At 28.9% G+C, this 7,740-nt stretch overlaps 1 protein-coding gene across 2 annotated transcripts in view; it reads right to left on the bottom strand.

Annotated features, from left to right (window-relative positions):
* LOC117174302 (GATA-binding factor A-like) overlaps window positions 1-7,188 on the bottom strand; it is a 168,249-nt gene extending 161,061 nt beyond the window's left edge. For both annotated transcript variants that reach the window (XM_033363281.1, XM_033363282.1), the window contains exon 1: window positions 5,857-7,188. The gene's annotated coding sequence lies outside the window, so the exon portion shown is untranslated. The remainder of the gene's footprint in view (window positions 1-5,856) is intronic.
* Between the last annotated feature and the right edge of the window lie 552 nt (window positions 7,189-7,740).

The raw sequence follows: 7,740 nt of genomic DNA, 5'->3' as shown, positions 1-7,740 counted from the left end.
GTATCAATATACGTAAATATACATACATGTCTATAAAATCTACAAGTAAGAAAGCATGTTTGAGAGCATTGACTCGATGCTGTTTCCCTTAAGAGAAAAATCTTAGAGTTGTAACCCTACTGGTTCAAATGCAATTCGAGATTTTAATTTCAAAATTTGATTCATGAAGTCCTCGCGGCCATATAGAGTCGATAAAGAATTTCGAAAGATATCCTATGAAAATTTAGTATCCGTTTTATTGAACAAATTCATATAAACTGAAGTCTTTATATATCAAGGGAATGTATTTTGCAATAAAAATATTTTTTATTGCCCAATAACTTCAGGAGAGAAAAAGCATTTTTGATAGATTTCCATAAAGGATAGGTTAAAATTTAAGAAATTTAAATCAGATTAAAATAACATTAAAAATTTAAATAATAATGAAGTAAATGTACAGAAATCCTGAAAATAAAACGAAGAGTCTAATGACTAAATTTGGACAACCACCATAAAATGTTCCTATTGCAATTTGAAAAAAATACAAATTTTCCTGAAAAAAAAAATTTTATTATTATCAAATCACAATTTAAAAATTTGTAAAAAATAATCACTTACATTCCGGCACTTACACAGTACCCTTATCAAGGCAAAAAGCGATCTAGCAGGCAGGAACAGCAACGAAACCACGATGCTCTCTCCCTGATACCTGAGAATTAAGTGAAGGTCAAAATGCAAACCCATTATAAATATACCTGAAATATCTGCTGAGGGCGTGTTATTTCAGGTATGTTAATAATGGGTTCGCATTTTGACGCATTTTTGAGAGAGAGAGAGAGAGAGAGAGCATCGTGATTTCGTTGCTGTTTCTGCCTCCCTAATTTTTTTTGCCTAATTTTTTTTCAATTCAACTATTGTGTCGAAAATTCGTCTTTTTGGTTTTCATAAATGTCATCATTTTTGGTGAAAAATTCAACTTACCGATAAAAAATTTAAGTTTTTCGGTTCATAATTAATCTTTATGTTGAAAATTCATATTTTCGGCTTTCAGTTAAAAATGTATTTCCTTGCTTAAAAATTTAACTATGTTGTTGAAAATTCCTTTATTTTTTTATTGAAAATTAATTTTTTCAATTGAAAATTTAATTTCTTGTGGAAATCGTACCCTTTGTAATTAAAAATTCATATATTTAGCTATAAGTTCGTTCTTTGTGATAGTCAATTAATCCATCTGCTTAAAAATTTTACTATATATTACAATTTTATAAATTTAACTAATTTGAAAATCCTTTTTTAACTAATAATAATCAAGTTAATATGCAGAATTCCTGAAAATAAAAACAAGAATCCGACGACCAAATTGGGACAACCACCATAAAATGTTCCTATTTCAATTAAAAAAAAAAGATGAAAATTTTCTTAAAAAAAAAAAAAGAAAAGAAACAAATTATTTTTTGTATTATTACAATATCACAATAACAAAACATTTGTAAAAACTAATCACCATCGGTTCGGCACTCATATAGCACCTTTATCAAAGAAAAAAATTTTTTGAGCAGGCAGGAACAGCAACGGATCCGCAATACTCTCTATCTGATACCTGTGAATCAAGTGAGGGTCAAAATGCAAAACCATTATAAACATATCTAAGATATCCAGTAAAGGTGTGTCATTACAAGTATGTTAATAATGGGTTTGCATTTTGACCCTCACTTGATTTTCAGGTATCAGAGATAGAGAGCATCGTGGTTTCGTTGCAGCTCCTGCCTGCATAATTTTTTTTCGCTTGATAAGGGTGCTGTATGAGTGCCCAAACGTTGCTGATTATTTTTTACAAAGGTTTTTTTTATGTGATTTGATAATAATAATAATAAAAAAGAATTTTTGTTGAATGCTTGGCTTTATTTTCAGGAATTCTGCAAATTAAAGATTCATTAGAATATAGCATTGGTTTTCAGACAAGATTTTTGGGGCACTTTATAACATATTTCATTTTTTAGTTTCTTTTCCAGATATTTTTGCTGGAATACTTTTTTTTTAGATATGTTTTTACCGGTTTATGGCAGAATAGATAAGGATTTTCCTATCATTCTTTGTGCCAGATGTGCTACGTAGTAAACTATTTCATATTCCCGATCGCGCAATAACCGGCCACTGATAACACTGCACGCAATTTTATGATTTATATTCTCTCAAAGTTATTTCCATTTGCAAAGAAATAGTCAGAAAATAAAATTGAAAACTATATTTTTCAAGAAGCTTTAAAGTTATAATTAATATGTGTTGTGTGTAAAAAAATTTTGTAATAAAAAAAATTTAGGCAGTATAACAATCTGTCTATAAATGATAATTAATAACATTGTATATAAAACCTTGTAATTAGTAAGCTGTATCAGGAGTAGGGATATTAATTAATTAATTATATAACAAAAACGGCTCACTTATTAAATATATTATTTATTGTCAAAGAGTAAATTGATCTGAAGTAAATGGTCATTATTTACGACAGAATGAAGTCATTAAGCGATGTGATAAACGTGTAATTAATTCTCTCGTCACTTTTATCAATTAAAATAGATTATCATCCAATTTTGGAGATTAAGTGTATAATTACAACCTTACAATTAGAGAAATTGTATTTGTTTGGTGACAGAAATATTATTATTCTTTTTTTTAATAATATAAAATAGTAATTTTCTGTAGTTATCTTTTAATATTTTGTCACTTTGTTAGGAAGTAAATAATAAAGGTGCATAAACAAATATCTGATAAAAATTTCTTAATCATTTTTAATTTTTGTTGTGCATTAATTTATTTTTCTGTTAATGATGACTTGTGCATTTTTAAACAGTCCCTAGTATTCAAATTAAATATATTATTATATTATCGGTTTATTAATATCTAACAAATGAAATTAATATTTAGAAAAAATACATTTACAAAACTACTTTTCACACTAAGGTTGTATATTGCAATAGATAAGTAAAAGGAGGACAAGATATTTCGTATCACTAGATAAAAGAATACTGTTAAAGCGGTGGTATTAAAAATTATAGTTTTGCAGGATCATCAACATTTAAAATCAGTTTTTTAAAAAAGTTTCCTTTTATTATGTGTGTTGTTAACTTTATGACTTTCGACACATATTCTTTGTTTCATTCAATGAAAAATATTATTGCTTTCATTATAATAATATTAAAATGCATATTACATAACCAAGACCCTTTTGATCAAAAATAATTTTAACACAAACCATAATGACAAAATATAAAACAATAGGGACATAATTGAATATGGGAACTTCTATAGTGGTCTTCTATAGAGATTTAAGGAATAATCAGTTTGGAAGATTATGAATCTTTAACCGAAGAAGTGGATTTTTAACAATTAAGTTTATTTTTTAACAAAGTAGTTGAATTTTCATACAAAAAGTTAAATTTTCAACCAAAAATATAATGGTTGATAATAAAACTAAACAATATTCTAAATTTTAAATAAGAAGAATTGAATTCATTCAAGAAGACGAATTTTCGACAAAATAGTAAAATTCCCACCCATGTAAAAATATTTTAATATGAAACCCAATATTTGAATTAAAACAAACAATACAAAATTAAATTAAATTAAAATGATTCAATTTCTTCCTGAAATTTTTGAAAATGTCCTGCGAAATTAAAAGAATTGGTTTCAAATCCTCCAGATTCTTTTTTGATACTTTTAGAATGCTTTGAATTTTTTCAAATATTATTTTAAAACTAAAAGGATTTTTCAAAAGATTTCAATAAATTGAAGGGATTTTAAGGATCTTATAAATTGTATGTTATTTTTAAACATTCCGAGGAATATTAAACAAATTTTAAAGTTCGAGGGTTATCAAAAGATTTAAAATATTTGATTTTTCAATCAATTTCAGATAAAGTCATCTTGAATAGTTTCAAAGATTTTATATCATTTTTAAAAATTCCGAGAAATTTTAAATGAATAAAAAAAAAGTTGAAGGGATATCAAAAGATTTCACGAAATTTAAAATAGTTAAGGGTATTAAAAAAAAAATTCAATAGACTTCAATAAATTGAAGGATTTTATAGGTTTTCAAAGACTTTGTGGTATTTTTCAGGATATCGAGGAATTTGAAAAAAATTTTAAAGATTTCAAGGGATATCAAAAAAATTTTGAAATATTTGCGGGTATTTTGAAACTCCAAGATTTTTCAATCGATTTATATAAATGAAAGGGATTTTAAAGCATCTAATAAATTGTATGTTATTTTTAAAAATTCAGAGGAATATTAAACAAATTTTAAAGTTCAAGGGATATCACAAGATTTTAAAGAATTCAAAATATTTTAAAATATACAGATTTCTCAATCGATTTCAAATAAAGGCATCTTGAATAATTTCAAAGAAATATTTTTAAATATTTTCAAAGAATATCAAAGAATTTAAAAGATTTTATGGTATTTTTAAGGATTCCGGGAAATCTTAAAAAAATATATTTTAAGGGATATAAATGAATTTCTAATAGTTAAGGGTATTTTAAGACTTCAAGATTTTTAAAATGATTCCAATCAATTTAAAGTATTTTAATGAATTTCAAAGATTTTATGGTATTTTCGAAGATTCCGAGAAATATTAAAAATAATAACAAAAGTTTAAGGGTAATCAAAAGATTTTACAAAATTTAAAATAGTTAAGGGTATTTTAAAAGACTCCAAGGATTTTTCAAAAGATTTCAATAAATTTAATGTTTTGGTAGGGTTTCAGAAATGATGTGCTATCTTTAAAGATTCCGAGGAATTTAAAAGTTTTGAAGATTTCAAGTAACATCAAATGATTTAAAAAAATTTTAAGTACTTAAAGGTGTTTTGAAAGTCCTAAATTTTCAATCGATTTTAATAATTTAAGGGTATTTTAAAGGATTCCATGAAATTTTAAATATATTCAAAAGATGTTAAGGGATATCAAGAGATTTAAAAGAAATTGAAATATTTTAGGGTATTTTAAAACTTCAAGATTTTCCATATTTTATTTTATAATTCAGATTAAATAATATTGCACTGGGAGAAATTTAATAAGGAAACTTCATTGTTGAAAAGAAGATAGTACACATGAAATGTCACAGTTTTTAAGGTAATGCTGCGACTTTCTATTTCAAATTATATAATATACATTTGCAATATTACGTTAATAATACATTTTTTAAAGAGGTTAGATATTTCTGTTATTCAATTTGGTTTGTTAAAAAAATAAAAAAAACATTTGTTAACATTTATCTGTATGATTATTCATAGTATTTGTTAATTTCAAATAGGCCTACGCTTTTCGGCACATGCGCAGTTGAAAACGTCAGCACCCGCCAATTGCCATCATTGGATATCAAAGAACTAAAAAGAAACTCTCAAAAAGAGTTCCTTTAAAGCCTAAGTTCTAAATGATGCCAACTCTTAATTGAACCACAACATTACTAAACCCTCAGTTTTTTCAGTGAATATTTACACTTCCTGTATTTTAGGACCAGCTAATCTCTTTTTTACAAATTCCTAAATTCACCATTATCCTTAAAGGGGGTAATTTCGGACATGTGGGATAAATTCGGACATGTCTAAATATTGATAGTTTAAATTACTTAAGTTGGGTGTTTTAAACCAGAATCTAAGACCAGTTAAGGCTTGATCTGATTCCAGATTCTTGGATCAGTTCTGATTAATTTATCCTATCAATTTAAAAAACTCAGGGTTGTCCGATTCACCCCAAATGTCCCAAAATTCCCCGTTTGACGAAATCTCTGCATTTAAAAAATTCTTTGACCGGATTGAACTCTTCATAGAAGAAAAGCAGAAGTCTTATAGTATTTAATGATAGATTAATGGATACTCACATATAATCAGTCTGAGGTTGACATGGCCGGCTGTTGGATCCGATAACTAAGTCGGCAAATTAAGCGCGGCACTTTTTTTCCACGCGCACGTTTCTTGGTCCTCCGCAGGATATCAGCCTCCCGAGTCTCTCCTTTTCTATCCTCGCACAGGTCTCGATCCTATTTGAATAATTAATTGTCGCACGACCGCCCAGCCACCAGTAATTAATTAGTCTTATACCCGCCGCACACAGAACTCCAACGATAAGTGAGTTTCTTCGTTCCTCGTAAGCTCCTCACAGGATAGAAAAAGAAGAAACTGATAAACCAGCCGGCAATCGCAAAGTGCCGGAAAAATAGTCGGGATTGATATTTTAGCCTCTTTCAACTTCACTAATTGTAAGAGCAAATTTTGGGATTTTCAGAACTTGGGGCTTAGGTTCACAAAAAGAAACACTGAAATTGAAATCATCAGAGTTTTGGTAACACTAATAAAAGTAGAATGAAATCCGGTTATTTGTTTTTTGGCAAGTTAGGAATCTAATCAGCTGTCAGGATTTTTGGATTGGCAGTATAAATTCTTTGAAAAATACTGATGACTCCTCAATAAAAACTTGTGTTCCTTCACTCAGAATTGATGAGACCTAAATAAAAACTGGTAGTATTTCTGTCAGGACTGATGATCCCTCAATAAAAGCTAGTTGTCCTTTAAAGAAAATGCTTCATCAGATGGTCCTTCACTCAAAAATTATGTGATCACACTACAAACTTTGGATCCGCATAAAATGGAATAATTCTCTGATAACAACTGTTATTCCCAGAATCAGAACTGATGGATCTTCAACCAAAACTTATCTTCATAAAAACTATTAGTTCTTCAGTGACAACTGATGGTACATCAATCGGAATGTTTCTTCAATTACTCGTGGATCTTCAAAGAGTACTAATGCTTCATCAATAAAAATTGCTGGTCCCTCATCCAGAACTGATGAAACCTGAACATAAACTGGGGATCCTCATCAAAACTACTAGTACTTCAATAACTGATAATCCTTCAATCAAAACTGATGCTCCTTCAACAACTGATCCTTTCTTTTAATTAGAACTCATTAAACAGAAAACTTTCATTAACGATGGCAGATTGTGCTTTAATCAGAACTGATGATCCTTTATCCAAACTCGATTCTTCAAGCAGAGCAGATGTCATCACTTTAACAATTGTTGACTCCAACACTAATAACAGTTCCAGAGGAATGACCGCTCCCAAATTTACGTTAATTAAGATATAAATTTATAAATAATTTACGTTCTTTGAAAGGTTTTCGCGGATCAGAAACCAAGACTGCAAGGACGTGGCGCAGTCGTTGGCTGCGGCTTTGAAACTGTCCTGGACAGTCACCTTTGCTGGCGTGAAAGAGGGAGGGAATGAGTGAAAAAGGACGATAAGGAGGGGAATTGAGGAGGAAAAGGAATAGAAGTTGGAGGAGGGATTTCATGTAAATATGGGACTAGGCGGTTCTCGAGAGTCGATTCGAAGGAGGAGCTTCACGCCCACGAGTAACAACCAGAAAGATGTCTACGCCTTTTAAGGTTTTACTAAAAAAGATTGTCATTAAACGATTTTAAGATGATAAATTTAGCAATTTAGGTTATTTATTGTTAAAACGATAGTTATTTTAAAAGAAAAAGGGTTAGTTCTGAAGAAATGGGATATTCGTTTGGAGAAGTCACCTGGAATTGCTGGACAAACGTGAAAGTCTGGTGACTTCTTGAGTTTCGTGGTTGTAGTAGGTCTTTTAGGCATTGCAAAGGATTTTATTTATCATTGCTTTCGATTAGATGAAATTAGTACTATTCGAACTGTCCCTTGGCATCAAAATTTTGGAAATACGTTTTATTGAATTA

This window comes from Belonocnema kinseyi, chromosome 6 (genome assembly GCF_010883055.1).
Source record: "Belonocnema kinseyi isolate 2016_QV_RU_SX_M_011 chromosome 6, B_treatae_v1, whole genome shotgun sequence".
NCBI classification, from domain to species: Eukaryota; Metazoa; Arthropoda; class Insecta; order Hymenoptera; family Cynipidae; genus Belonocnema; species Belonocnema kinseyi.
This window is presented reverse-complemented; position numbering and strand designations above follow the sequence as displayed.